The sequence below is a fragment of the Perna viridis genome, chromosome 9 (genome assembly GCF_037379345.1).
Source record: "Perna viridis isolate PV_CMFRI_1.1 ecotype Kerala chromosome 9, ASM3737934v1, whole genome shotgun sequence".
Taxonomy (NCBI): domain Eukaryota; kingdom Metazoa; phylum Mollusca; class Bivalvia; order Mytilida; family Mytilidae; genus Perna; species Perna viridis.
Genome location: NC_142453.1, coordinates 17,020,542 through 17,047,305, shown reverse-complemented (window position 1 = coordinate 17,047,305; position 26,764 = coordinate 17,020,542). Strand labels below are relative to the sequence as shown.

Below are 26,764 nucleotides of genomic sequence, written 5' to 3'. Positions count from 1 at the left end.
CTTGTATGATTGAATTAAAATTTCTGAATTGAAATTGGAATTTGAATATGCAGGTATGCCACCGTGGCTTTCACCTCAATTATGATTCAGTTTAAAGGACAGTGGTAAAAAAAAAAAAATAACTAGTTCAACTTTTTATAAGTATATAGTTTTAACATAAATCATGGTTGATATCCCCATTTTTACTTCTTAGAATGGTACAGCAGTTCATTCGAGAAAAAGAAAAAAATCTTTACCTTAGAAAATCAAAAGCCAAAAAGAGTGCGTCGGCCGGGAGTCGAACCCGGATCGATTGCTTGGAAGGCAACCATGCTAACCGTTACACCACCGACGCCTTGGAAACAATATGAATATTTTTCCTCTAAAAATGTCCTTATCGCCACGTATGTATATTGACATCGCCCCAGGGCAATCTAGCAAGGAATAAACAAAATGAAGATTGTGGTAGCTCAAATTCAGATTTATTACGACCGTCTTTATTCGTTTATTATAAAAATGAAAACTTCAGATAAACTGATTATCGGCTTGCTTGGTGTCTGTAAGTGGAATTATAGCAATCTTGTGCACACGTGTTATGTAAAGAGTTCAGTGTTTATATCGCTATGTATATTTATCAACGTGCAGACGTCAGCTTAAATTCTGCTCATGCATATGCATACTTATAAAGCACAGTTGGTTAACAAAATGAGTTGAAAGCAACGTACGGTAGTTTGAAAACATTGAGGAAATATTTAAAACGGAACTTCAAAATGAAATGTGCCTGGCAGCCACATTTTGACACTATATATGAATCAAGTGTATAATTTTCCGAACATTCGCTACTGTAATGAATGATGTTTTGACATGAAAAATTAGGGCTCGTCCGGGAGTCGAACCCGGGACCTCTCGCACCCGAAGCGAGAATCATACCCCTAGACCAACGAGCCTGGTATTAGAACTAGTCGAATAGAAGCAATATAAACATAAAGTTTGCTGGGAAAGCATAATAGTATATATTGTTTTCTGTTAAACAGGAAAATGCTTTGCGGTATAAGTTTTTGTTATATGTATATTTCTCGAGTATACTACTAATAACCGTAATATGTTGTTCGAGTAAATCCAATGACAGTTTAAAGTGAATGTCGCATAGGTACATATGTATATATGCTTTTGGAAGTGTTAGCTGCAGGCACTGAGAGTAAAATCTGATTACAGTTTGTGAAGCTATCATAAATTTACATTCGTGTAAACTGTCGCTAATTCTTTCATACGCAAAATAGTGCTCAGTTTAGAATTGGCTTCCCGATAGTTATATGCTGAATTTTGTCACCAATTGCTTAAGGTTTCCGTGGTGTAGTGGTTATCACATCCGCTTAACACGCGGAAGGTCCTGAGTTCAATCCTCAGCGGAAACAAATATTTTTTTTGGCACCATGGAAAAAGAAACCTTATGATCAAGAAAGAATTTTAAGTGTATTGCCACAGTTTTGACTTAGATGCAGAATGTAAATTAAATACTTGTTTCATTCTTCAAAAAGGCAGTATGAACGATGTTAAAAGAAGCCAATTTCTACTTGAAATGTCATACTAACAGATTTCTTACATGACTGGCTTCAACGGCAAAGCACATCTATAGGAATGGTATGGAAGTTGAAGCCAAAAAATGTAAATGAATAGAATTCCAATTCTTAAAAATATCAGTGCGTCGGCCGGGAGTCGAACCCGGATCGATTGCTTGGAAGGCAACCATGCTAACCGTTACACCACCGACGCTATACATCCTTTCTTAATGCTTTTAATACTTATAAATACGACATATTTCTGTTTGTTCGCTCTTGTATGATTGAATTAAAATTTCTGAATTGAAATTGGAATTTGAATATGCAGGTATGCCACCGTGGCTTTCACCTCAATTATGATTCAGTTTAAAGGACAGTGGTAAAAAAAAAAAAATAACTAGTTCAACTTTTTATAAGTATATAGTTTTAACATAAATCATGGTTGATATCCCCATTTTTACTTCTTAGAATGGTACAGCAGTTCATTCGAGAAAAAGAAAAAAATCTTTACCTTAGAAAATCAAAAACCAAAAAGAGTGCGTCGGCCGGGAGTCGAACCCGGATCGATTGCTTGGAAGGCAACCATGCTAACCGTTACACCACCGACGCCTTGGAAACAATATGAATATTTTTCCTCTAAAAATGTCCTTATCGCCACGTATGTATATTGACATCGCCCCAGGGCAATCTAGCAAGGAATAAACAAAATGAAGATTGTGGTAGCTCAAATTCAGATTTATTACGACCGTCTTTATTCGTTTATTATAAAAATGAAAACTTCAGATAAACTGATTATCGGCTTGCTTGGTGTCTGTAAGTGGAATTATAGCAATCTTGTGCACACGTGTTATGTAAAGAGTTCAGTGTTTATATCGCTATGTATATTTATCAACGTGCAGACGTCAGCTTAAATTCTGCTCATGCATATGCATACTTATAAAGCACAGTTGGTTAACAAAATGAGTTGAAAGCAACGTACGGTAGTTTGAAAACATTGAGGAAATATTTAAAACGGAACTTCAAAATGAAATGTGCCTGGCAGCCACATTTTGACACTATATATGAATCAAGTGTATAATTTTCCGAACATTCGCTGCTGTAATGAATGATGTTTTGACATGAAAAATTAGGGCTCGTCCGGGAGTCGAACCCGGGACCTCTCGCACCCGAAGCGAGAATCATACCCCTAGACCAACGAGCCTGGTATTAGAACTAGTCGAATAGAAGCAATATAAACATAAAGTTTGCTGGGAAAGCATAATAGTATATATTGTTTTCTGTTAAACAGGAAAATGCTTTGCGGTATAAGTTTTTGTTATATGTATATTTCTCGAGTATACTACTAATAACCGTAATATGTTGTTCGAGTAAATCCAATGACAGTTTAAAGTGAATGTCGCATAGGTACATATGTATATATGCTTTTGGAAGTGTTAGCTGCAGGCACTGAGAGTAAAATCTGATTACAGTTTGTGAAGCTATCATAAATTTACATTCGTGTAAACTGTCGCTAATTCTTTCATACGCAAAATAGTGCTCAGTTTAGAATTGGCTTCCCGATAGTTATATGCTGAATTTTGTCACCAATTGCTTAAGGTTTCCGTGGTGTAGTGGTTATCACATCCGCTTAACACGCGGAAGGTCCTGAGTTCAATCCTCAGCGGAAACAAATATTTTTTTTGGCACCATGGAAAAAGAAACCTTATGATCAAGAAAGAATTTTAAGTGTATTGCCACAGTTTTGACTTAGATGCAGAATGTAAATTAAATACTTGTTTCATTCTTCAAAAAGGCAGTATGAACGATGTTAAAAGAAGCCAATTTCTACTTGAAATGTCATACTAACAGATTTCTTACATGACTGGCTTCAACGGCAAAGCACATCTATAGGAATGGTATGGAAGTTGAAGCCAAAAAATGTAAATGAATAGAATTCCAATTCTTAAAAATATCAGTGCGTCGGCCGGGAGTCGAACCCGGATCGATTGCTTGGAAGGCAACCATGCTAACCGTTACACCACCGACGCTATACATCCTTTCTTAATGCTTTTAATACTTATAAATACGACATATTTCTGTTTGTTCGCTCTTGTATGATTGAATTAAAATTTCTGAATTGAAATTGGAATTTGAATATGCAGGTATGCCACCGTGGCTTTCACCTCAATTATGATTCAGTTTAAAGGACAGTGGTAAAAAAAAAAAAATAACTAGTTCAACTTTTTATAAGTATATAGTTTTAACATAAATCATGGTTGATATCCCCATTTTTACTTCTTAGAATGGTACAGCAGTTCATTCGAGAAAAAGAAAAAAATCTTTACCTTAGAAAATCAAAAACCATAAAGAGTGCGTCGGCCGGGAGTCGAACCCGGATCGATTGCTTGGAAGGCAACCATGCTAACCGTTACACCACCGACGCCTTGGAAACAATATGAATATTTTTCCTCTAAAAATGTCCTTATCGCCACGTATGTATATTGACATCGCCCCAGGGCAATCTAGCAAGGAATAAACAAAATGAAGATTGTGGTAGCTCAAATTCAGATTTATTACGACCGTCTTTATTCGTTTATTATAAAAATGAAAACTTCAGATAAACTGATTATCGGCTTGCTTGGTGTCTGTAAGTGGAATTATAGCAATCTTGTGCACACGTGTTATGTAAAGAGTTCAGTGTTTATATCGCTATGTATATTTATCAACGTGCAGACGTCAGCTTAAATTCTGCTCATGCATATGCATACTTATAAAGCACAGTTGGTTAACAAAATGAGTTGAAAGCAACGTACGGTAGTTTGAAAACATTGAGGAAATATTTAAAACGGAACTTCAAAATGAAATGTGCCTGGCAGCCACATTTTGACACTATATATGAATCAAGTGTATAATTTTCCGAACATTCGCTACTGTAATGAATGATGTTTTGACATGAAAAATTAGGGCTCGTCCGGGAGTCGAACCCGGGACCTCTCGCACCCGAAGCGAGAATCATACCCCTAGACCAACGAGCCTGGTATTAGAACTAGTCGAATAGAAGCAATATAAACATAAAGTTTGCTGGGAAAGCATAATAGTATATATTGTTTTCTGTTAAACAGGAAAATGCTTTGCGGTATAAGTTTTTGTTATATGTATATTTCTCGAGTATACTACTAATAACCGTAATATGTTGTTCGAGTAAATCCAATGACAGTTTAAAGTGAATGTCGCATAGGTACATATGTATATATGCTTTTGGAAGTGTTAGCTGCAGGCACTGAGAGTAAAATCTGATTACAGTTTGTGAAGCTATCATAAATTTACATTCGTGTAAACTGTCGCTAATTCTTTCATACGCAAAATAGTGCTCAGTTTAGAATTGGCTTCCCGATAGTTATATGCTGAATTTTGTCACCAATTGCTTAAGGTTTCCGTGGTGTAGTGGTTATCACATCCGCTTAACACGCGGAAGGTCCTGAGTTCAATCCTCAGCGGAAACAAATATTTTTTTTGGCACCATGGAAAAAGAAACCTTATGATCAAGAAAGAATTTTAAGTGTATTGCCACAGTTTTGACTTAGATGCAGAATGTAAATTAAATACTTGTTTCATTCTTCAAAAAGGCAGTATGAACGATGTTAAAAGAAGCCAATTTCTACTTGAAATGTCATACTAACAGATTTCTTACATGACTGGCTTCAACGGCAAAGCACATCTATAGGAATGGTATGGAAGTTGAAGCCAAAAAATGTAAATGAATAGAATTCCAATTCTTAAAAATATCAGTGCGTCGGCCGGGAGTCGAACCCGGATCGATTGCTTGGAAGGCAACCATGCTAACCGTTACACCACCGACGCTATACATCCTTTCTTAATGCTTTTAATACTTATAAATACGACATATTTCTGTTTGTTCGCTCTTGTATGATTGAATTAAAATTTCTGAATTGAAATTGGAATTTGAATATGCAGGTATGCCACCGTGGCTTTCACCTCAATTATGATTCAGTTTAAAGGACAGTGGTAAAAAAAAAAAAAATAACTAGTTCAACTTTTTATAAGTATATAGTTTTAACATAAATCATGGTTGATATCCCCATTTTTACTTCTTAGAATGGTACAGCAGTTCATTCGAGAAAAAGAAAAAAATCTTTACCTTAGAAAATCAAAAACCATAAAGAGTGCGTCGGCCGGGAGTCGAACCCGGATCGATTGCTTGGAAGGCAACCATGCTAACCGTTACACCACCGACGCCTTGGAAACAATATGAATATTTTTCCTCTAAAAATGTCCTTATCGCCACGTATGTATATTGACATCGCCCCAGGGCAATCTAGCAAGGAATAAACAAAATGAAGATTGTGGTAGCTCAAATTCAGATTTATTACGACCGTCTTTATTCGTTTATTATAAAAATGAAAACTTCAGATAAACTGATTATCGGCTTGCTTGGTGTCTGTAAGTGGAATTATAGCAATCTTGTGCACACGTGTTATGTAAAGAGTTCAGTGTTTATATCGCTATGTATATTTATCAACGTGCAGACGTCAGCTTAAATTCTGCTCATGCATATGCATACTTATAAAGCACAGTTGGTTAACAAAATGAGTTGAAAGCAACGTACGGTAGTTTGAAAACATTGAGGAAATATTTAAAACGGAACTTCAAAATGAAATGTGCCTGGCAGCCACATTTTGACACTATATATGAATCAAGTGTATAATTTTCCGAACATTCGCTACTGTAATGAATGATGTTTTGACATGAAAAATTAGGGCTCGTCCGGGAGTCGAACCCGGGACCTCTCGCACCCGAAGCGAGAATCATACCCCTAGACCAACGAGCCTGGTATTAGAACTAGTCGAATAGAAGCAATATAAACATAAAGTTTGCTGGGAAAGCATAATAGTATATATTGTTTTCTGTTAAACAGGAAAATGCTTTGCGGTATAAGTTTTTGTTATATGTATATTTCTCGAGTATACTACTAATAACCGTAATATGTTGTTCGAGTAAATCCAATGACAGTTTAAAGTGAATGTCGCATAGGTACATATGTATATATGCTTTTGGAAGTGTTAGCTGCAGGCACTGAGAGTAAAATCTGATTACAGTTTGTGAAGCTATCATAAATTTACATTCGTGTAAACTGTCGCTAATTCTTTCATACGCAAAATAGTGCTCAGTTTAGAATTGGCTTCCCGATAGTTATATGCTGAATTTTGTCACCAATTGCTTAAGGTTTCCGTGGTGTAGTGGTTATCACATCCGCTTAACACGCGGAAGGTCCTGAGTTCAATCCTCAGCGGAAACAAATATTTTTTTTGGCACCATGGAAAAAGAAACCTTATGATCAAGAAAGAATTTTAAGTGTATTGCCACAGTTTTGACTTAGATGCAGAATGTAAATTAAATACTTGTTTCATTCTTCAAAAAGGCAGTATGAACGATGTTAAAAGAAGCCAATTTCTACTTGAAATGTCATACTAACAGATTTCTTACATGACTGGCTTCAACGGCAAAGCACATCTATAGGAATGGTATGGAAGTTGAAGCCAAAAAATGTAAATGAATAGAATTCCAATTCTTAAAAATATCAGTGCGTCGGCCGGGAGTCGAACCCGGATCGATTGCTTGGAAGGCAACCATGCTAACCGTTACACCACCGACGCTATACATCCTTTCTTAATGCTTTTAATACTTATAAATACGACATATTTCTGTTTGTTCGCTCTTGTATGATTGAATTAAAATTTCTGAATTGAAATTGGAATTTGAATATGCAGGTATGCCACCGTGGCTTTCACCTCAATTATGATTCAGTTTAAAGGACAGTGGTAAAAAAAAAAAAATAACTAGTTCAACTTTTTATAAGTATATAGTTTTAACATAAATCATGGTTGATATCCCCATTTTTACTTCTTAGAATGGTACAGCAGTTCATTCGAGAAAAAGAAAAAAATCTTTACCTTAGAAAATCAAAAACCAAAAAGAGTGCGTCGGCCGGGAGTCGAACCCGGATCGATTGCTTGGAAGGCAACCATGCTAACCGTTACACCACCGACGCCTTGGAAACAATATGAATATTTTTCCTCTAAAAATGTCCTTATCGCCACGTATGTATATTGACATCGCCCCAGGGCAATCTAGCAAGGAATAAACAAAATGAAGATTGTGGTAGCTCAAATTCAGATTTATTACGACCGTCTTTATTCGTTTATTATAAAAATGAAAACTTCAGATAAACTGATTATCGGCTTGCTTGGTGTCTGTAAGTGGAATTATAGCAATCTTGTGCACACGTGTTATGTAAAGAGTTCAGTGTTTATATCGCTATGTATATTTATCAACGTGCAGACGTCAGCTTAAATTCTGCTCATGCATATGCATACTTATAAAGCACAGTTGGTTAACAAAATGAGTTGAAAGCAACGTACGGTAGTTTGAAAACATTGAGGAAATATTTAAAACGGAACTTCAAAATGAAATGTGCCTGGCAGCCACATTTTGACACTATATATGAATCAAGTGTATAATTTTCCGAACATTCGCTGCTGTAATGAATGATGTTTTGACATGAAAAATTAGGGCTCGTCCGGGAGTCGAACCCGGGACCTCTCGCACCCGAAGCGAGAATCATACCCCTAGACCAACGAGCCTGGTATTAGAACTAGTCGAATAGAAGCAATATAAACATAAAGTTTGCTGGGAAAGCATAATAGTATATATTGTTTTCTGTTAAACAGGAAAATGCTTTGCGGTATAAGTTTTTGTTATATGTATATTTCTCGAGTATACTACTAATAACCGTAATATGTTGTTCGAGTAAATCCAATGACAGTTTAAAGTGAATGTCGCATAGGTACATATGTATATATGCTTTTGGAAGTGTTAGCTGCAGGCACTGAGAGTAAAATCTGATTACAGTTTGTGAAGCTATCATAAATTTACATTCGTGTAAACTGTCGCTAATTCTTTCATACGCAAAATAGTGCTCAGTTTAGAATTGGCTTCCCGATAGTTATATGCTGAATTTTGTCATCAATTGCTTAAGGTTTCCGTGGTGTAGTGGTTATCACATCCGCTTAACACGCGGAAGGTCCTGAGTTCAATCCTCAGCGGAAACAAATATTTTTTTTGGCACCATGGAAAAAGAAACCTTATGATCAAGAAAGAATTTTAAGTGTATTGCCACAGTTTTGACTTAGATGCAGAATGTAAATTAAATACTTGTTTCATTCTTCAAAAAGGCAGTATGAACGATGTTAAAAGAAGCCAATTTCTACTTGAAATGTCATACTAACAGATTTCTTACATGACTGGCTTCAACGGCAAAGCACATCTATAGGAATGGTATGGAAGTTGAAGCCAAAAAATGTAAATGAATAGAATTCCAATTCTTAAAAATATCAGTGCGTCGGCCGGGAGTCGAACCCGGATCGATTGCTTGGAAGGCAACCATGCTAACCGTTACACCACCGACGCTATACATCCTTTCTTAATGCTTTTAATACTTATAAATACGACATATTTCTGTTTGTTCGCTCTTGTATGATTGAATTAAAATTTCTGAATTGAAATTGGAATTTGAATATGCAGGTATGCCACCGTGGCTTTCACCTCAATTATGATTCAGTTTAAAGGACAGTGGTAAAAAAAAAAATAACTAGTTCAACTTTTTATAAGTATATAGTTTTAACATAAATCATGGTTGATATCCCCATTTTTACTTCTTAGAATGGTACAGCAGTTCATTCGAGAAAAAGAAAAAAATCTTTACCTTAGAAAATCAAAAACCAAAAAGAGTGCGTCGGCCGGGAGTCGAACCCGGATCGATTGCTTGGAAGGCAACCATGCTAACCGTTACACCACCGACGCTATACATCCTTTCTTAATGCTTTTAATACTTATAAATACGACATATTTCTGTTTGTTCGCTCTTGTATGATTGAATTAAAATTTCTGAATTGAAATTGGAATTTGAATATGCAGGTATGCCACCGTGGCTTTCACCTCAATTATGATTCAGTTTAAAGGACAGTGGTAAAAAAAAAAAAATAACTAGTTCAACTTTTTATAAGTATATAGTTTTAACATAAATCATGGTTGATATCCCCATTTTTACTTCTTAGAATGGTACAGCAGTTCATTCGAGAAAAAGAAAAAAATCTTTACCTTAGAAAATCAAAAACCAAAAAGAGTGCGTCGGCCGGGAGTCGAACCCGGATCGATTGCTTGGAAGGCAACCATGCTAACCGTTACACCACCGACGCCTTGGAAACAATATGAATATTTTTCCTCTAAAAATGTCCTTATCGCCACGTATGTATATTGACATCGCCCCAGCCAGCACTCCACAGTATTGTAGAGCTGCCTAATTTTGGTCTTGTAATCTGATGCTTTGTAACATTTATCACTTTAAAAAATTGTCAAGCATTTGTAAATCTATATATCTAGAAATAGCTCAAGCCAAGGCCTTCAGGATGCAGTAAAAATTTTCTGGAAAAAAATTACCCACAGCATATAGGGTTACCATAGAAACCATGCAAAAATATGCGAAAATTTGCAAAAAAGTTCATAAAATCAGGTTTAAAAATATCAAATTTCCCGCAAAATATCTGAAATTTTTATTTCAATCCCTGAAACTGTTCAAACTTTTCCCTTCAAAAACCCCTTCCTCATATGGGCATCGCCGGTTAGATTTTGAGCTATTTCACTTTGTAATCCACTTATTAAATTTAGCATGGTAAAAAATTGACTTACTTTCACTTTCACAATGAAGTCAAATTGTCATTGAAAAAAAGCCCCTTCAACATTGAAAATATATAAAACATTGCAAAATACTTTTAAAAGTCCCCTTTTTTCAGAAAATGTTTTATCAACAATAGATTCTTCATTTTTAATCACTATAGCAACCACCGGTTTCCATTTATGTCATTTTTCATCCCTAGCCAAAAGTGCGAAACTAAACTAAACTGTGGAGTGCTGGCTTAAACAGAATGCAATATTAAATATTGTAATTTTCTAGATATTTCTTGAAAGCTTACCTTCTTACGAGTAAAATGATACCAAATTTATCATAATTGGACAATTGATAACAATTTTAGAGGCATTCTCATACTAGGCTATCTCCTCGTCATTAGTGGAGAACTTTCCTTATACCTAAGTGCAGATATGCATTTCACTGTTTTGCTATAATCATCTTTTAAATGAAAATTTCCACTTAAAACATACAAAATCACAACCCATATGTACTTATAAGCCCTAAATTTGGGGTTTTGTAAGCTTTTAACACAGGTTTTATGCCAAAATAGTGCATTTGAAGCTCATCACATGAAAAATCACAGAAATCTGAATGAACTGAAAACCAAATACTAAAAAGTCCACTCCAGGTCTAAGGTTATTAAACCTTTGCTTATTGTGCACTTAAAAGTTGCCCGGTTAACTGTTTTACATGTAACCTGCGCAAATATTTAGCTTTTAAAAATATATTTCATTCTTTGTGATGGCAAGAGCCATATTCACACATGAATCAGTTCAATGATTGTTTTGTTAACTTTGCAAAAAATCTGCATACTTGGTTGCTAGGGACTTATTAGCTAACAACAACATAGGCCCATACCATAAGTTACATTGTTTTAACCCTTGTATCAAAGCATTGCATAATAACACTAGTTTCTAAGATCTTAAGCAATGTTTTAAATGTGTAGGGGTATAGGCAGCTCCCTTTAAGCCAGCACTCCACAGTATTGTAGAGCTGCCTAATTTTGGTCTTGTAATCTGATGCTTTGTAACATTTATCACTTTAAAAAATTGTCAAGCATTTGTAAATCTATATATCTAGAAATAGCTCAAGCCAAGGCCTTCAGGATGCAGTAAAAATTTTCTGGAAAAAAATTACCCACAGCATATAGGGTTACCATAGAAACCATGCAAAAATATGCGAAAATTTGCAAAAAAGTTCATAAAATCAGGTTTAAAAATATCAAATTTCCCGCAAAATATCTGAAATTTTTATTTCAATCCCTGAAACTGTTCAAACTTTTCCCTTCAAAAACCCCTTCCTCATATGGGCATCGCCGGTTAGATTTTGAGCTATTTCACTTTGTAATCCACTTATTAAATTTAGCATGGTAAAAAATTGACTTACTTTCACTTTCACAATGAAGTCAAATTGTCATTGAAAAAAAGCCCCTTCAACATTGAAAATATATAAAACATTGCAAAATACTTTTAAAAGTCCCCTTTTTTCAGAAAATGTTTTATCAACAATAGATTCTTCATTTTTAATCACTATAGCAACCACCGGTTTCCATTTATGTCATTTTTCATCCCTAGCCAAAAGTGCGAAACTAAACTAAACTGTGGAGTGCTGGCCCAGGGCAATCTAGCAAGGAATAAACAAAATGAAGATTGTGGTAGCTCAAATTCAGATTTATTACGACCGTCTTTATTCGTTTATTATAAAAATGAAAACTTCAGATAAACTGATTATCGGCTTGCTTGGTGTCTGTAAGTGGAATTATAGCAATCTTGTGCACACGTGTTATGTAAAGAGTTCAGTGTTTATATCGCTATGTATATTTATCAACGTGCAGACGTCAGCTTAAATTCTGCTCATGCATATGCATACTTATAAAGCACAGTTGGTTAACAAAATGAGTTGAAAGCAACGTACGGTAGTTTGAAAACATTGAGGAAATATTTAAAACGGAACTTCAAAATGAAATGTGCCTGGCAGCCACATTTTGACACTATATATGAATCAAGTGTATAATTTTCCGAACATTCGCTGCTGTAATGAATGATGTTTTGACATGAAAAATTAGGGCTCGTCCGGGAGTCGAACCCGGGACCTCTCGCACCCGAAGCGAGAATCATACCCCTAGACCAACGAGCCTGGTATTAGAACTAGTCGAATAGAAGCAATATAAACATAAAGTTTGCTGGGAAAGCATAATAGTATATATTGTTTTCTGTTAAACAGGAAAATGCTTTGCGGTATAAGTTTTTGTTATATGTATATTTCTCGAGTATACTACTAATAACCGTAATATGTTGTTCGAGTAAATCCAATGACAGTTTAAAGTGAATGTCGCATAGGTACATATGTATATATGCTTTTGGAAGTGTTAGCTGCAGGCACTGAGAGTAAAATCTGATTACAGTTTGTGAAGCTATCATAAATTTACATTCGTGTAAACTGTCGCTAATTCTTTCATACGCAAAATAGTGCTCAGTTTAGAATTGGCTTCCCGATAGTTATATGCTGAATTTTGTCACCAATTGCTTAAGGTTTCCGTGGTGTAGTGGTTATCACATCCGCTTAACACGCGGAAGGTCCTGAGTTCAATCCTCAGCGAAAACAAATATTTTTTTTGGCACCATGGAAAAAGAAACCTTATGATCAAGAAAGAATTTTAAGTGTATTGCCACAGTTTTGACTTAGATGCAGAATGTAAATTAAATACTTGTTTCATTCTTCAAAAAGGCAGTATGAACGATGTTAAAAGAAGCCAATTTCTACTTGAAATGTCATACTAACAGATTTCTTACATGACTGGCTTCAACGGCAAAGCACATCTATAGGAATGGTATGGAAGTTGAAGCCAAAAAATGTAAATGAATAGAATTCCAATTCTTAAAAATATCAGTGCGTCGGCCGGGAGTCGAACCCGGATCGATTGCTTGGAAGGCAACCATGCTAACCGTTACACCACCGACGCTATACATCCTTTCTTAATGCTTTTAATACTTATAAATACGACATATTTCTGTTTGTTCGCTCTTGTATGATTGAATTAAAATTTCTGAATTGAAATTGGAATTTGAATATGCAGGTATGCCACCGTGGCTTTCACCTCAATTATGATTCAGTTTAAAGGACAGTGGTAAAAAAAAAAATAACTAGTTCAACTTTTTATAAGTATATAGTTTTAACATAAATCATGGTTGATATCCCCATTTTTACTTCTTAGAATGGTACAGCAGTTCATTCGAGAAAAAGAAAAAAATCTTTACCTTAGAAAATCAAAAACCAAAAAGAGTGCGTCGGCCGGGAGTCGAACCCGGATCGATTGCTTGGAAGGCAACCATGCTAACCGTTACACCACCGACGCCTTGGAAACAATATGAATATTTTTCCTCTAAAAATGTCCTTATCGCCACGTATGTATATTGACATCGCCCCAGGGCAATCTAGCAAGGAATAAACAAAATGAAGATGTGGTAGCTCAAATTCAGATTTATTACGACCGTCTTTATTCGTTTATTATAAAAATGAAAACTTCAGATAAACTGATTATCGGCTTGCTTGGTGTCTGTAAGTGGAATTATAGCAATCTTGTGCACACGTGTTATGTAAAGAGTTCAGTGTTTATATCGCTATGTATATTTATCAACGTGCAGACGTCAGCTTAAATTCTGCTCATGCATATGCATACTTATAAAGCACAGTTGGTTAACAAAATGAGTTGAAAGCAACGTGCGGTAGTTTGAAAACATTGAGGAAATATTTAAAACGGAACTTCAAAATGAAATGTGCCTGGCAGCCACATTTTGACACTATATATGAATCAAGTGTATAATTTTCCGAACATTCGCTGCTGTAATGAATGATGTTTTGACATGAAAAATTAGGGCTCGTCCGGGAGTCGAACCCGGGACCTCTCGCACCCGAAGCGAGAATCATACCCCTAGACCAACGAGCCTGGTATTAGAACTAGTCGAATAGAAGCAATATAAACATAAAGTTTGCTGGGAAAGCATAATAGTATATATTGTTTTCTGTTAAACAGGAAAATGCTTTGCGGTATAAGTTTTTGTTATATGTATATTTCTCGAGTATACTACTAATAACCGTAATATGTTGTTCGAGTAAATCCAATGACAGTTTAAAGTGAATGTCGCATAGGTACATATGTATATATGCTTTTGGAAGTGTTAGCTGCAGGCACTGAGAGTAAAATCTGATTACAGTTTGTGAAGCTATCATAAATTTACATTCGTGTAAACTGTCGCTAATTCTTTCATACGCAAAATAGTGCTCAGTTTAGAATTGGCTTCCCGATAGTTATATGCTGAATTTTGTCACCAATTGCTTAAGGTTTCCGTGGTGTAGTGGTTATCACATCCGCTTAACACGCGGAAGGTCCTGAGTTCAATCCTCAGCGGAAACAAATATTTTTTTTGGCACCATGGAAAAAGAAACCTTATGATCAAGAAAGAATTTTAAGTGTATTGCCACAGTTTTGACTTAGATGCAGAATGTAAATTAAATACTTGTTTCATTCTTCAAAAAGGCAGTATGAACGATGTTAAAAGAAGCCAATTTCTACTTGAAATGTCATACTAACAGATTTCTTACATGACTGGCTTCAACGGCAAAGCACATCTATAGGAATGGTATGGAAGTTGAAGCCAAAAAATGTAAATGAATAGAATTCCAATTCTTAAAAATATCAGTGCGTCGGCCGGGAGTCGAACCCGGATCGATTGCTTGGAAGGCAACCATGCTAACCGTTACACCACCGACGCTATACATCCTTTCTTAATGCTTTTAATACTTATAAATACGACATATTTCTGTTTGTTCGCTCTTGTATGATTGAATTAAAATTTCTGAATTGAAATTGGAATTTGAATATGCAGGTATGCCACCGTGGCTTTCACCTCAATTATGATTCAGTTTAAAGGACAGTGGTAAAAAAAAAAAATAACTAGTTCAACTTTTTATAAGTATATAGTTTTAACATAAATCATGGTTGATATCCCCATTTTTACTTCTTAGAATGGTACAGCAGTTCATTCGAGAAAAAGAAAAAAATCTTTACCTTAGAAAATCAAAAACCAAAAAGAGTGCGTCGGCCGGGAGTCGAACCCGGATCGATTGCTTGGAAGGCAACCATGCTAACCGTTACACCACCGACGCCTTGGAAACAATATGAATATTTTTCCTCTAAAAATGTCCTTATCGCCACGTATGTATATTGACATCGCCCCAGGGCAATCTAGCAAGGAATAAACAAAATGAAGATTGTGGTAGCTCAAATTCAGATTTATTACGACCGTCTTTATTCGTTTATTATAAAAATGAAAACTTCAGATAAACTGATTATCGGCTTGCTTGGTGTCTGTAAGTGGAATTATAGCAATCTTGTGCACACGTGTTATGTAAAGAGTTCAGTGTTTATATCGCTATGTATATTTATCAACGTGCAGACGTCAGCTTAAATTCTGCTCATGCATATGCATACTTATAAAGCACAGTTGGTTAACAAAATGAGTTGAAAGCAACGTACGGTAGTTTGAAAACATTGAGGAAATATTTAAAACGGAACTTCAAAATGAAATGTGCCTGGCAGCCACATTTTGACACTATATATGAATCAAGTGTATAATTTTCCGAACATTCGCTGCTGTAATGAATGATGTTTTGACATGAAAAATTAGGGCTCGTCCGGGAGTCGAACCCGGGACCTCTCGCACCCGAAGCGAGAATCATACCCCTAGACCAACGAGCCTGGTATTAGAACTAGTCGAATAGAAGCAATATAAACATAAAGTTTGCTGGGAAAGCATAATAGTATATATTGTTTTCTGTTAAACAGGAAAATGCTTTGCGGTATAAGTTTTTGTTATATGTATATTTCTCGAGTATACTACTAATAACCGTAATATGTTGTTCGAGTAAATCCAATGACAGTTTAAAGTGAATGTCGCATAGGTACATATGTATATATGCTTTTGGAAGTGTTAGCTGCAGGCACTGAGAGTAAAATCTGATTACAGTTTGTGAAGCTATCATAAATTTACATTCGTGTAAACTGTCGCTAATTCTTTCATACGCAAAATAGTGCTCAGTTTAGAATTGGCTTCCCGATAGTTATATGCTGAATTTTGTCACCAATTGCTTAAGGTTTCCGTGGTGTAGTGGTTATCACATCCGCTTAACACGCGGAAGGTCCTGAGTTCAATCCTCAGCGGAAACAAATATTTTTTTTGGCACCATGGAAAAAGAAACCTTATGATCAAGAAAGAATTTTAAGTGTATTGCCACAGTTTTGACTTAGATGCAGAATGTAAATTAAATACTTGTTTCATTCTTCAAAAAGGCAGTATGAACGATGTTAAAAGAAGCCAATTTCTACTTGAAATGTCATACTAACAGATTTCTTACATGACTGGCTTCAACGGCAAAGCACATCTATAGGAATGGTATGGAAGTTGAAGCCAAAAAATGTAAATGAATAGAATTCCAATTCTTAAAAATATCAGTGCGTCGGCCGGGAGTCGAACCCGGATCGATTGCTTGGAAGGCAACCATGCTAACCGTTACACCACCGACGCTATACATCCTTTCTTAATGCTTTTAATACTTATAAATACGACATATTTCTGTTTGTTCGCTCCTGTATGATTGAATTAAAATTTCTGAATTGAAATTGGAATTTGAATATGCAGGTATGCCACCGTGGCTTTCACCTCAATTATGATTCAGTTTAAAGGACAGTGGTAAAAAAAAAAAAATAACTAGTTCAACTTTTTATAAGTATATAGTTTTAACATAAATCATGGTTGATATCCCCATTTTTACTTCTGAGAATGGTACAGCAGTTCATTCGAGAAAAAGAAAAAAATCTTTACCTTAGAAAATCAAAAACCAAAAAGAGTGCGTCGGCCGGGAGTCGAACCCGGATCGATTGCTTGGAAGGCAACCATGCTAACCGTTACACCACCGACGCCTTGGAAACAATATGAATATTTTTCCTCTAAAAATGTCCTTATCGCCACGTATGTATATTGACATCGCCCCAGGGCAATCTAGCAAGGAATAAACAAAATGAAGATTGTGGTAGCTCAAATTCAGATTTATTACGACCGTCTTTATTCGTTTATTATAAAAATGAAAACTTCAGATAAACTGATTATCGGCTTGCTTGGTGTCTGTAAGTGGAATTATAGCAATCTTGTGCACACGTGTTATGTAAAGAGTTCAGTGTTTATATCGCTATGTATATTTATCAACGTGCAGACGTCAGCTTAAATTCTGCTCATGCATATGCATACTTATAAAGCACAGTTGGTTAACAAAATGAGTTGAAAGCAACGTACGGTAGTTTGAAAACATTGAGGAAATATTTAAAACGGAACTTCAAAATGAAATGTGCCTGGCAGCCACATTTTGACACTATATATGAATCAAGTGTATAATTTTCCGAACATTCGCTGCTGTAATGAATGATGTTTTGACATGAAAAATTAGGGCTCGTCCGGGAGTCGAACCCGGGACCTCTCGCACCCGAAGCGAGAATCATACCCCTAGACCAACGAGCCTGGTATTAGAACTAGTCGAATAGAAGCAATATAAACATAAAGTTTGCTGGGAAAGCATAATAGTATATATTGTTTTCTGTTAAACAGGAAAATGCTTTGCGGTATAAGTTTTTGTTATATGTATATTTCTCGAGTATACTACTAATAACCGTAATATGTTGTTCGAGTAAATCCAATGACAGTTTAAAGTGAATGTCGCATAGGTACATATGTATATATGCTTTTGGAAGTGTTAGCTGCAGGCACTGAGAGTAAAATCTGATTACAGTTTGTGAAGCTATCATAAATTTACATTCGTGTAAACTGTCGCTAATTCTTTCATACGCAAAATAGTGCTCAGTTTAGAATTGGCTTCCCGATAGTTATATGCTGAATTTTGTCACCAATTGCTTAAGGTTTCCGTGGTGTAGTGGTTATTACATCCGCTTAACACGCGGAAGGTCCTGAGTTCAATCCTCAGCGGAAACAAATATTTTTTTTGGCACCATGGAAAAAGAAACCTTATGATCAAGAAAGAATTTTAAGTGTATTGCCACAGTTTTGACTTAGATGCAGAATGTAAATTAAATACTTGTTTCATTCTTCAAAAAGGCAGTATGAACGATGTTAAAAGAAGCCAATTTCTACTTGAAATGTCATACTAACAGATTTCTTACATGACTGGCTTCAACGGCAAAGCACATCTATAGGAATGGTATGGAAGTTGAAGCCAAAAAATGTAAATGAATAGAATTCCAATTCTTAAAAATATCAGTGCGTCGGCCGGGAGTCGAACCCGGATCGATTGCTTGGAAGGCAACCATGCTAACCGTTACACCACCGACGCTATACATCCTTTCTTAATGCTTTTAATACTTATAAATACGACATATTTCTGTTTGTTCGCTCTTGTATGATTGAATTAAAATTTCTGAATTGAAATTGGAATTTGAATATGCAGGTATGCCACCGTGGCTTTCACCTCAATTATGATTCAGTTTAAAGGACAGTGGTAAAAAAAAAAATAACTAGTTCAACTTTTTATAAGTATATAGTTTTAACATAAATCATGGTTGATATCCCCATTTTTACTTCTTAGAATGGTACAGCAGTTCATTCGAGAAAAAGAAAAAAATCTTTACCTTAGAAAATCAAAAACCAAAAAGAGTGCGTCGGCCGGGAGTCGAACCCGGATCGATTGCTTGGAAGGCAACCATGCTAACCGTTACACCACCGACGCCTTGGAAACAATATGAATATTTTTCCTCTAAAAATGTCCTTATCGCCACGTATGTATATTGACATCGCCCCAGGGCAATCTAGCAAGGAATAAACAAAATGAAGATTGTGGTAGCTCAAATTCAGATTTATTACGACCGTCTTTATTCGTTTATTATAAAAATGAAAACTTCAGATAAACTGATTATCGGCTTGCTTGGTGTCTGTAAGTGGAATTATAGCAATCTTGTGCACACGTGTTATGTAAAGAGTTCAGTGTTTATATCGCTATGTATATTTATCAACGTGCAGACGTCAGCTTAAATTCTGCTCATGCATATGCATACTTATAAAGCACAGTTGGTTAACAAAATGAGTTGAAAGCAACGTACGGTAGTTTGAAAACATTGAGGAAATATTTAAAACGGAACTTCAAAATGAAATGTGCCTGGCAGCCACATTTTGACACTATATATGAATCAAGTGTATAATTTTCCGAACATTCGCTGCTGTAATGAATGATGTTTTGACATGAAAAATTAGGGCTCGTCCGGGAGTCGAACCCGGGACCTCTCGCACCCGAAGCGAGAATCATACCCCTAGACCAACGAGCCTGGTATTAGAACTAGTCGAATAGAAGCAATATAAACATAAAGTTTGCTGGGAAAGCATAATAGTATATATTGTTTTCTGTTAAACAGGAAAATGCTTTGCGGTATAAGTTTTTGTTATATGTATATTTCTCGAGTATACTACTAATAACCGTAATATGTTGTTCGAGTAAATCCAATGACAGTTTAAAGTGAATGTCGCATAGGTACATATGTATATATGCTTTTGGAAGTGTTAGCTGCAGGCACTGAGAGTAAAATCTGATTACAGTTTGTGAAGCTATCATAAATTTACATTCGTGTAAACTGTCGCTAATTCTTTCATACGCAAAATAGTGCTCAGTTTAGAATTGGCTTCCCGATAGTTATATGCTGAATTTTGTCACCAATTGCTTAAGGTTTCCGTGGTGTAGTGGTTATCACATCCGCTTAACACGCGGAAGGTCCTGAGTTCAATCCTCAGCGGAAACAAATATTTTTTTTGGCACCATGGAAAAAGAAACCTTATGATCAAGAAAGAATTTTAAGTGTATTGCCACAGTTTTGACTTAGATGCAGAATGTAAATTAAATACTTGTTTCATTCTTCAAAAAGGCAGTATGAACGATGTTAAAAGAAGCCAATTTCTACTTGAAATGTCATACTAACAGATTTCTTACATGACTGGCTTCAACGGCAAAGCACATCTATAGGAATGGTATGGAAGTTGAAGCCAAAAAATGTAAATGAATAGAATTCCAATTCTTAAAAATATCAGTGCGTCGGCCGGGAGTCGAACCCGGATCGATTGCTTGGAAGGCAACCATGCTAACCGTTACACCACCGACGCTATACATCCTTTCTTAATGCTTTTAATACTTATAAATACGACATATTTCTGTTTGTTCGCTCTTGTATGATTGAATTAAAATTTCTGAATTGAAATTGGAATTTGAATATGCAGGTATGCCACCGTGGCTTTCACCTCAATTATGATTCAGTTTAAAGGACAGTGGTAAAAAAAAAAAATAACTAGTTCAACTTTTTATAAGTATATAGTTTTAACATAAATCATGGTTGATATCCCCATTTTTACTTCTTAGAATGGTACAGCAGTTCATTCGAGAAAAAGAAAAAAATCTTTACCTTAGAAAATCAAAAACCAAAAAGAGTGCGTCGGCCGGGAGTCGAACCCGGATCGATTGCTTGGAAGGCAACCATGCTAACCGTTACACCACCGACGCCTTGGAAACAATATGAATATTTTTCCTCTAAAAATGTCCTTATCGCCACGTATGTATATTGACATCGCCCCAGGGCAATCTAGCAAGGAATAAACAAAATGAAGATGTGGTAGCTCAAATTCAGATTTATTACGACCGTCTTTATTCGTTTATTATAAAAATGAAAACTTCAGATAAACTGATTATCGGCTTGCTTGGTGTCTGTAAGTGGAATTATAGCAATCTTGTGCACACGTGTTATGTAAAGAGTTCAGTGTTTATATCGCTATGTATATTTATCAACGTGCAGACGTCAGCTTAAATTCTGCTCATGCATATGCATACTTATAAAGCACAGTTGGTTAACAAAATGAGTTGAAAGCAACGTACGGTAGTTTGAAAACATTGAGGAAATATTTAAAACGGAACTTCAAAATGAAATGTGCCTGGCAGCCACATTTTGACACTATATATGAATCAAGTGTATAATTTTCCGAACATTCGCTGCTGTAATGAATGATGTTTTGATGTTTTGACATGAAAAATTAGGGCTCGTCCGGGAGTCGAACCCGGGACCTCTCGCACCCGAAGCGAGAATCATACCCCTAGACCAACGAGCCTGGTATTAGAACCAGTCGAATAGAAGCAATATAAACATAAAGTTTGCTGGGAAAGCATAATAGTATATATTGTTTTCTGTTAAACAGGAAAATGCTTTGCGGTATAAGTTTTTGTTATATGTATATTTCTCGAGTATACTACTAATAACCGTAATATGTTGTTCGAGTAAATCCAATGACAGTTTAAAGTGAATGTCGCATAGGTACATATGTATATATGCTTTTGGAAGTGTTAGCTGCAGGCACTGAGAGTAAAATCTGATTACAGTTTGTGAAGCTATCATAAATTTACATTCGTGTAAACTGTCGCTAATTCTTTCATACGCAAAATAGTGCTCAGTTTAGAATTGGCTTCCCGATAGTTATATGCTGAATTTTGTCACCAATTGCTTAAAGTTTCCGTGGTGTAGTGGTTATCACATCCGCTTAACACGCGGAAGGTCCTGAGTTCAATCCTCAAAATTGTAACAATTATTAACAACAGATCTCAATTAAAACTCAATATGTACTTCATCATTACTTATCCTTAATACAGGATTTTTTTTTAAATAATACTTTTCAAATAAATACATGCACTTCTTCTGTTTATAATACAAGTATGCATAACTCACATGTTTTTGCAGAACATTTTTAAAATATGGCACTATGTCTATCAAATGATCATCCTTCATAGAGATATTTCTCCTCTTTACTAAACAGAATCTTCTAGCACATAAAACTGTATTTACAAAGTATAAGTTTATATTCTTATCCTTCTTGACTAGACCAAAGTAACATATATAATTGAAATCTAGAGTATTGACAAAGCTAGTAGAACTATTACACAGAATGTTATGTAGGAAATCTTTAAAAAAGTCATTGAACTGAGTCAAACATCTACACACAATGATCAAGTGCTCCAAGTCTTCATGCACATCTTCGCAAACTGGACACATAGAATCAACAGTAATTTGGCATCTCATCAGTCTCTCCTTAGTGAAGAAAACTCTATGGACAATTTTGAATGATGACTCAATCCAATCATTTTGTAAAAATGAAAAGTTCAAAACTTTTTGTACTTTTTGAACATCAAAATCTGAAAATATTTCACACCAGTATTTTACAGAATTAGGTTCTCTTGTTAATGTCTTTAACAGTATATCATAAAATGATCTTGTTGTATTAGGTAAAGCATACTTTCTACCATTAACGCTGTAAATTATATTTAAAACAGTTGCTTTACAAGTGTTTGCATTTTCTTCAACTAAAACTACATAATCTTGTGGAATACATTGCTTAATACATTTCACTACTTTAATAATTTTATCAACGGAAACATCAGGGAACTTTTGAGATACAATATCTTGAATATAAGTGTCCTTCATAAAACCTTTCTTGCATTCATAAGCTAAGTCCTTAATCTTGACAATACCTGCTTCTATAAATGTTCTCATATATAACATACTATCACCATTCACAATCATTGGATTACAGAAGAGGGGAATATCAAAAACGTTAGTCACATTAATTTCTATTTCCATACAATGACGTATCTTCCCCCATGCATACAACATACATTTATAAAAATCAGGCAAACATCCTAATTGTCTATGAGTAAAATCGCAATACAATATTTCAACACCAAGATTCATTCCTTGTACTTTAGAAAAGAAATAAAGACATGTAACTTTCCAAACAGCATTATAATCCATATCTAATAACCTACTTAAAAACTTTAGTCTAAATGCATACATTTTATGAAAAATTTCAGGAAAATTTAAACCACCATCTAACACCTTATTAGTTATTACATCATATGCAAGTAGAGATGGTTTATCATTCCACAAAAAATCAATACATAACTTCTTAATTTTTAAATAATATTTTTCTGGTATATTAACAACCATAAGAGTATACCAAAGTTTACTCATCAATAAAGTATTTATTACAGTTAATCTACCATGTATTGATAAGTGTCTCATTTTCCAAAAACTCAATAGCTTCAAAATAGATTGTACTTTGCAATCCCATTTCAAACTATCACAAAGAGATTTATCCTTACCAATCCATATGCCTAAAAGCTGTAAAACCCCATCACACTCTCTAATACTCCAAGCATCTAATTCATGTTTTGAAATAGTTCCAGTTCCCAATGCCAAAATTTCTGATTTATCCTTATTTAATTTTGCCCCAGATGCTTGTTAATACAAATGTAAAACTCTAAAGGCTTCATCTACTGAATTTTTGTCAGACAAAATTAAAGTAGTGTCATCAGCATGTGAAAAAATCTTTTCTTCAGCGTTTGTATTAGGAATATTCAAACCTCTAATACTACTATTCTTTTTAATCATTGTACTCAATGGTTCAGCTACTAATACATATAATAAAGCTGATATAGGACAACCTTGCTTTACAGAGTTCTTTAATTGAAAATATTTGGACAGGAACCCATTACACTTGACAGTGCTGAAAATGTCAGTATAAAATATTTTTATCCAAGAAATAAATTTCTCCCCAAATCCAAATTTCAACAAGTAACATTCTAAATCATCCATTTCAACCAAATCAATAATATCTCTAACACTTGCAGTAGTGTCAGAAATGTCTTTACCTATAATACAGCAACTTTGAGTAGGTGATATAATTTTTGGTAATACAAACTTAAACCTGTTAGCCATTACTCTTGCTAGTATTTTATAATCCACATTTAATAAAGTTATAGGTCTGAAATTTTTAAGTTCAGATTTGTCACCTCTATTCTTATATATCAAATTAATCATGCCATATCTCATAGACCTAGATAAAACTTTATTTTCTTCAATACTATCATAAATATATTTCAATACAGGTTTCAATTCATTTAAAAAAGAAAGATAGAATTCAACAGTCAATCCATCAGAGCCAGGCGTTTTGCCTTTTTTCATTCCTTTCAATGATTGTTCAATTTCATCAATACATATATCATCATCACATTTAGTAATATCAATATCATCAACTTTAACATCAACACAATCTAACATGTCATTAATTGCATCATTGTCAGTATTTACGCATGTAAACAATTTTTCATAAAAATTATGCACAACATCTAATAATTCCACAGTACTACTAACAGCATTACCATCACAATTTCTCAAAGTACTTATCAAATTCTTATTTTGTTTATATTTTTCTAGACTTAAGAAATAAGCAGTATTCTTGTCACTTTCTAAGGCATGTTGACATTTAGACCTTAATATAGCACCATTACATCTATGTTTTTCTATAGCTTTAAGTTCATCTTTTAATTTTAAATATTTTACATAATCAATTTCTATACCACATGCAGACTTAACTGACAATTCTTGTAACTTATTTTGCAATTTAAAATATTCTTTGTTTCTCTCTTTCTGATTTTCTTTGCCATAGATTTGACTTATTCTCTTAATACTAAACTTCAAATTATCCCACCAAATGAGAGGGTTTGAATAATAAAAATCTGAACATATTTCATCTTCTAATAACTTTCTGATTCTTGTTACATATTCGTCATTATCTAATAAGGAATAATTAAAAATCCAGATACCTGGTCCTCTTTCAACCTCTGTAAAATCTAATTTCATGCTAACAATACAGTGATCACTAAAACAAGTATCTCTATAAAAATAGTTTTAATACAAGGCTTAACATTACTAGAAACTGAAAAATAGTCAATTCTACTCTGTGTCAAAAAACCTTGTACAACTTGTTTTCGTGAAAACATTTTGACACCTGCATTTCTGTCTCTCCAGACATCAAACAAACAATTATCGTGCATCATAGTATTAAGATATTTCACAGACCAATCTGCATAAAAAGCAGTTTTCCCACTTATATGCTGAATTTTTGTCACCAATTGCTTAAGGTTTCCGTGGTGTAGTGGTTATCACATCCGCGTAACACGCGGAAGGTCTTGAGTTCAGTCCTCAGCGGAAACAAATATTTTTTTTGGCACCATGTGAAAGGCACCAATGTACAAATTTTCTAAACTTTTAATGAAAACCATGTCATTTTTGAAAACTGCATGAACATTGTTGTAAAGAATGTCTGCCTACTTTAATTTCATTAATATCATAATGTCAAATTTAAAAATGGTTCAGAGATGAAATGTTGAAATTGTATTCATCAAAGCCATTTATCAACTGTTGAAAAAAAAAGAATTCTGATAGAAATGTTTACAAAAGAATATTCAGAGTCTCAATCGCATTTTTGATTTAGCAAGCAAACACCACATTATTTGTAATAATATATTGTTGAGTGAAGCATTCCCAAACTTGTTGGACAAGAGCTGTATTAACATAAATTGTATTACATGTTTAAGGCAAATGATTTTAATCATAATATGTTTAGGATGTTGTGCATATTATAAATATAGAGCTTTAGCTGGCCGGGTCATTCCTTCTCGTAGGATACATGTAGGTTTGTAAATTAGTATATCATGCATGACAGTACTGGACAGCTAGGTGCTGTCATGTAGGAAAGAGGATCAAATAAACGATGCATGTCACAACAAATCAATATCATACATACGTCTATAGGAATGCGGCGACTCTACTCGCTACACTGCTCCATCTGATCAAACTGATGCAGGGAAGATAACGGAAAATCACCAAAGATATTAGAACTGTCATATATACAAATATTTGGTCGTTCCCTCTGCGGAACTCGTACATTTAATTATAAAGTTCATGATCTGGAATATTCACATGACTTTACTAGTGTTAAGGACCAAATATAAAAAAAAACATGTTCGTAATTACCATGTAGTTGGATTTAAAAGTGACACCATTTGTGTTTCCAAGATTTATATGCAATCCGTGTTGCTCTCATTTTGTTTAAATGTGCACTATTGTTAATCGTCAATCCAAAATCTTTTTTAAGTATTATTCTGAAAACAACGTCCTTAATTGTCAGCAAAATGTATCACTTTCCATGAATAATAAGACAAAACAAAACTTCTGTTGCCTTGTCCGCTTTTTCTATTTTTTTTTTTCAGATTCGATTATTTTCGATTCATTTCGTTTCGTTTCTCATTCTCCCGATACTCGCGATGGAGAAGGAACCAAGTACTTTTTTTGTTAAATGTTTTTCTTAATGACTACAAGAAGTTGATGGCAGGTTTGCTTGAAATTAATGAACGCCTCTGTGATAGCTTTTCCCGAGCTTCGTGCAAAACAGAGACGAATGAGACATCATTGACGGATGGCGACACACATATGGTACATTTGTATGCTGCAGGAGCAATGTTTAGGCAAGGGCAATATATTTTAAAAGAATTCCTA

At 34.7% G+C, this 26,764-nt stretch overlaps 44 non-coding genes across 44 annotated transcripts; 11 read left to right on the top strand and 33 right to left on the bottom strand.

Annotated features, from left to right (window-relative positions):
- Positions 1–262: 262 nt before the first annotated feature.
- On the bottom strand, positions 263–334 carry Trnag-ucc (transfer RNA glycine (anticodon UCC)). Its single transcript has one exon. It is a non-coding gene; the product is annotated as a tRNA-Gly (tRNA).
- Positions 335–854: 520 nt separating this feature from the next.
- On the bottom strand, positions 855–926 carry Trnap-cgg (transfer RNA proline (anticodon CGG)). Its single transcript has one exon. It is a non-coding gene; the product is annotated as a tRNA-Pro (tRNA).
- Positions 927–1,321: 395 nt separating this feature from the next.
- On the top strand, positions 1,322–1,394 carry Trnav-aac (transfer RNA valine (anticodon AAC)). Its single transcript has one exon. It is a non-coding gene; the product is annotated as a tRNA-Val (tRNA).
- Positions 1,395–1,680: 286 nt separating this feature from the next.
- On the bottom strand, positions 1,681–1,752 carry Trnag-ucc (transfer RNA glycine (anticodon UCC)). Its single transcript has one exon. It is a non-coding gene; the product is annotated as a tRNA-Gly (tRNA).
- Positions 1,753–2,075: 323 nt separating this feature from the next.
- On the bottom strand, positions 2,076–2,147 carry Trnag-ucc (transfer RNA glycine (anticodon UCC)). The gene has a single exon. It is a non-coding gene; the product is annotated as a tRNA-Gly (tRNA).
- A 520-nt stretch (positions 2,148–2,667) lies between these two features.
- On the bottom strand, positions 2,668–2,739 carry Trnap-cgg (transfer RNA proline (anticodon CGG)). The gene has a single exon. It is a non-coding gene; the product is annotated as a tRNA-Pro (tRNA).
- A 395-nt stretch (positions 2,740–3,134) lies between these two features.
- On the top strand, positions 3,135–3,207 carry Trnav-aac (transfer RNA valine (anticodon AAC)). The gene has a single exon. It is a non-coding gene; the product is annotated as a tRNA-Val (tRNA).
- A 286-nt stretch (positions 3,208–3,493) lies between these two features.
- Trnag-ucc (transfer RNA glycine (anticodon UCC)) lies at positions 3,494–3,565 on the bottom strand. Its single transcript has one exon. It is a non-coding gene; the product is annotated as a tRNA-Gly (tRNA).
- A 323-nt stretch (positions 3,566–3,888) lies between these two features.
- On the bottom strand, positions 3,889–3,960 carry Trnag-ucc (transfer RNA glycine (anticodon UCC)). The gene has a single exon. It is a non-coding gene; the product is annotated as a tRNA-Gly (tRNA).
- A 520-nt stretch (positions 3,961–4,480) lies between these two features.
- Trnap-cgg (transfer RNA proline (anticodon CGG)) lies at positions 4,481–4,552 on the bottom strand. The gene has a single exon. It is a non-coding gene; the product is annotated as a tRNA-Pro (tRNA).
- A 395-nt stretch (positions 4,553–4,947) lies between these two features.
- Trnav-aac (transfer RNA valine (anticodon AAC)) lies at positions 4,948–5,020 on the top strand. The gene has a single exon. It is a non-coding gene; the product is annotated as a tRNA-Val (tRNA).
- A 286-nt stretch (positions 5,021–5,306) lies between these two features.
- On the bottom strand, positions 5,307–5,378 carry Trnag-ucc (transfer RNA glycine (anticodon UCC)). Its single transcript has one exon. It is a non-coding gene; the product is annotated as a tRNA-Gly (tRNA).
- A 324-nt stretch (positions 5,379–5,702) lies between these two features.
- Positions 5,703–5,774, bottom strand: Trnag-ucc (transfer RNA glycine (anticodon UCC)). Its single transcript has one exon. It is a non-coding gene; the product is annotated as a tRNA-Gly (tRNA).
- Positions 5,775–6,294: 520 nt separating this feature from the next.
- On the bottom strand, positions 6,295–6,366 carry Trnap-cgg (transfer RNA proline (anticodon CGG)). Its single transcript has one exon. It is a non-coding gene; the product is annotated as a tRNA-Pro (tRNA).
- Positions 6,367–6,761: 395 nt separating this feature from the next.
- Trnav-aac (transfer RNA valine (anticodon AAC)) lies at positions 6,762–6,834 on the top strand. Its single transcript has one exon. It is a non-coding gene; the product is annotated as a tRNA-Val (tRNA).
- A 286-nt stretch (positions 6,835–7,120) lies between these two features.
- Positions 7,121–7,192, bottom strand: Trnag-ucc (transfer RNA glycine (anticodon UCC)). Its single transcript has one exon. It is a non-coding gene; the product is annotated as a tRNA-Gly (tRNA).
- A 323-nt stretch (positions 7,193–7,515) lies between these two features.
- On the bottom strand, positions 7,516–7,587 carry Trnag-ucc (transfer RNA glycine (anticodon UCC)). Its single transcript has one exon. It is a non-coding gene; the product is annotated as a tRNA-Gly (tRNA).
- Positions 7,588–8,107: 520 nt separating this feature from the next.
- On the bottom strand, positions 8,108–8,179 carry Trnap-cgg (transfer RNA proline (anticodon CGG)). Its single transcript has one exon. It is a non-coding gene; the product is annotated as a tRNA-Pro (tRNA).
- A 395-nt stretch (positions 8,180–8,574) lies between these two features.
- On the top strand, positions 8,575–8,647 carry Trnav-aac (transfer RNA valine (anticodon AAC)). The gene has a single exon. It is a non-coding gene; the product is annotated as a tRNA-Val (tRNA).
- A 286-nt stretch (positions 8,648–8,933) lies between these two features.
- On the bottom strand, positions 8,934–9,005 carry Trnag-ucc (transfer RNA glycine (anticodon UCC)). Its single transcript has one exon. It is a non-coding gene; the product is annotated as a tRNA-Gly (tRNA).
- A 321-nt stretch (positions 9,006–9,326) lies between these two features.
- On the bottom strand, positions 9,327–9,398 carry Trnag-ucc (transfer RNA glycine (anticodon UCC)). Its single transcript has one exon. It is a non-coding gene; the product is annotated as a tRNA-Gly (tRNA).
- A 323-nt stretch (positions 9,399–9,721) lies between these two features.
- Trnag-ucc (transfer RNA glycine (anticodon UCC)) lies at positions 9,722–9,793 on the bottom strand. The gene has a single exon. It is a non-coding gene; the product is annotated as a tRNA-Gly (tRNA).
- A 2,555-nt stretch (positions 9,794–12,348) lies between these two features.
- Positions 12,349–12,420, bottom strand: Trnap-cgg (transfer RNA proline (anticodon CGG)). The gene has a single exon. It is a non-coding gene; the product is annotated as a tRNA-Pro (tRNA).
- Positions 12,421–12,815: 395 nt separating this feature from the next.
- On the top strand, positions 12,816–12,888 carry Trnav-aac (transfer RNA valine (anticodon AAC)). The gene has a single exon. It is a non-coding gene; the product is annotated as a tRNA-Val (tRNA).
- Positions 12,889–13,174: 286 nt separating this feature from the next.
- Trnag-ucc (transfer RNA glycine (anticodon UCC)) lies at positions 13,175–13,246 on the bottom strand. The gene has a single exon. It is a non-coding gene; the product is annotated as a tRNA-Gly (tRNA).
- A 321-nt stretch (positions 13,247–13,567) lies between these two features.
- On the bottom strand, positions 13,568–13,639 carry Trnag-ucc (transfer RNA glycine (anticodon UCC)). Its single transcript has one exon. It is a non-coding gene; the product is annotated as a tRNA-Gly (tRNA).
- A 519-nt stretch (positions 13,640–14,158) lies between these two features.
- Trnap-cgg (transfer RNA proline (anticodon CGG)) lies at positions 14,159–14,230 on the bottom strand. The gene has a single exon. It is a non-coding gene; the product is annotated as a tRNA-Pro (tRNA).
- Positions 14,231–14,625: 395 nt separating this feature from the next.
- Trnav-aac (transfer RNA valine (anticodon AAC)) lies at positions 14,626–14,698 on the top strand. Its single transcript has one exon. It is a non-coding gene; the product is annotated as a tRNA-Val (tRNA).
- Positions 14,699–14,984: 286 nt separating this feature from the next.
- Positions 14,985–15,056, bottom strand: Trnag-ucc (transfer RNA glycine (anticodon UCC)). Its single transcript has one exon. It is a non-coding gene; the product is annotated as a tRNA-Gly (tRNA).
- Positions 15,057–15,378: 322 nt separating this feature from the next.
- On the bottom strand, positions 15,379–15,450 carry Trnag-ucc (transfer RNA glycine (anticodon UCC)). Its single transcript has one exon. It is a non-coding gene; the product is annotated as a tRNA-Gly (tRNA).
- Positions 15,451–15,970: 520 nt separating this feature from the next.
- Trnap-cgg (transfer RNA proline (anticodon CGG)) lies at positions 15,971–16,042 on the bottom strand. Its single transcript has one exon. It is a non-coding gene; the product is annotated as a tRNA-Pro (tRNA).
- Positions 16,043–16,437: 395 nt separating this feature from the next.
- Trnav-aac (transfer RNA valine (anticodon AAC)) lies at positions 16,438–16,510 on the top strand. Its single transcript has one exon. It is a non-coding gene; the product is annotated as a tRNA-Val (tRNA).
- A 286-nt stretch (positions 16,511–16,796) lies between these two features.
- Positions 16,797–16,868, bottom strand: Trnag-ucc (transfer RNA glycine (anticodon UCC)). The gene has a single exon. It is a non-coding gene; the product is annotated as a tRNA-Gly (tRNA).
- A 323-nt stretch (positions 16,869–17,191) lies between these two features.
- Trnag-ucc (transfer RNA glycine (anticodon UCC)) lies at positions 17,192–17,263 on the bottom strand. Its single transcript has one exon. It is a non-coding gene; the product is annotated as a tRNA-Gly (tRNA).
- A 520-nt stretch (positions 17,264–17,783) lies between these two features.
- Trnap-cgg (transfer RNA proline (anticodon CGG)) lies at positions 17,784–17,855 on the bottom strand. The gene has a single exon. It is a non-coding gene; the product is annotated as a tRNA-Pro (tRNA).
- A 395-nt stretch (positions 17,856–18,250) lies between these two features.
- Positions 18,251–18,323, top strand: Trnav-aac (transfer RNA valine (anticodon AAC)). Its single transcript has one exon. It is a non-coding gene; the product is annotated as a tRNA-Val (tRNA).
- A 286-nt stretch (positions 18,324–18,609) lies between these two features.
- Positions 18,610–18,681, bottom strand: Trnag-ucc (transfer RNA glycine (anticodon UCC)). Its single transcript has one exon. It is a non-coding gene; the product is annotated as a tRNA-Gly (tRNA).
- A 321-nt stretch (positions 18,682–19,002) lies between these two features.
- Trnag-ucc (transfer RNA glycine (anticodon UCC)) lies at positions 19,003–19,074 on the bottom strand. The gene has a single exon. It is a non-coding gene; the product is annotated as a tRNA-Gly (tRNA).
- Positions 19,075–19,594: 520 nt separating this feature from the next.
- Trnap-cgg (transfer RNA proline (anticodon CGG)) lies at positions 19,595–19,666 on the bottom strand. Its single transcript has one exon. It is a non-coding gene; the product is annotated as a tRNA-Pro (tRNA).
- Positions 19,667–20,061: 395 nt separating this feature from the next.
- On the top strand, positions 20,062–20,134 carry Trnav-aac (transfer RNA valine (anticodon AAC)). The gene has a single exon. It is a non-coding gene; the product is annotated as a tRNA-Val (tRNA).
- A 286-nt stretch (positions 20,135–20,420) lies between these two features.
- Positions 20,421–20,492, bottom strand: Trnag-ucc (transfer RNA glycine (anticodon UCC)). The gene has a single exon. It is a non-coding gene; the product is annotated as a tRNA-Gly (tRNA).
- Positions 20,493–20,814: 322 nt separating this feature from the next.
- Trnag-ucc (transfer RNA glycine (anticodon UCC)) lies at positions 20,815–20,886 on the bottom strand. Its single transcript has one exon. It is a non-coding gene; the product is annotated as a tRNA-Gly (tRNA).
- Positions 20,887–21,413: 527 nt separating this feature from the next.
- On the bottom strand, positions 21,414–21,485 carry Trnap-cgg (transfer RNA proline (anticodon CGG)). The gene has a single exon. It is a non-coding gene; the product is annotated as a tRNA-Pro (tRNA).
- A 3,862-nt stretch (positions 21,486–25,347) lies between these two features.
- Trnav-aac (transfer RNA valine (anticodon AAC)) lies at positions 25,348–25,420 on the top strand. The gene has a single exon. It is a non-coding gene; the product is annotated as a tRNA-Val (tRNA).
- The last annotated feature ends 1,344 nt before the right edge of the window (positions 25,421–26,764 follow it).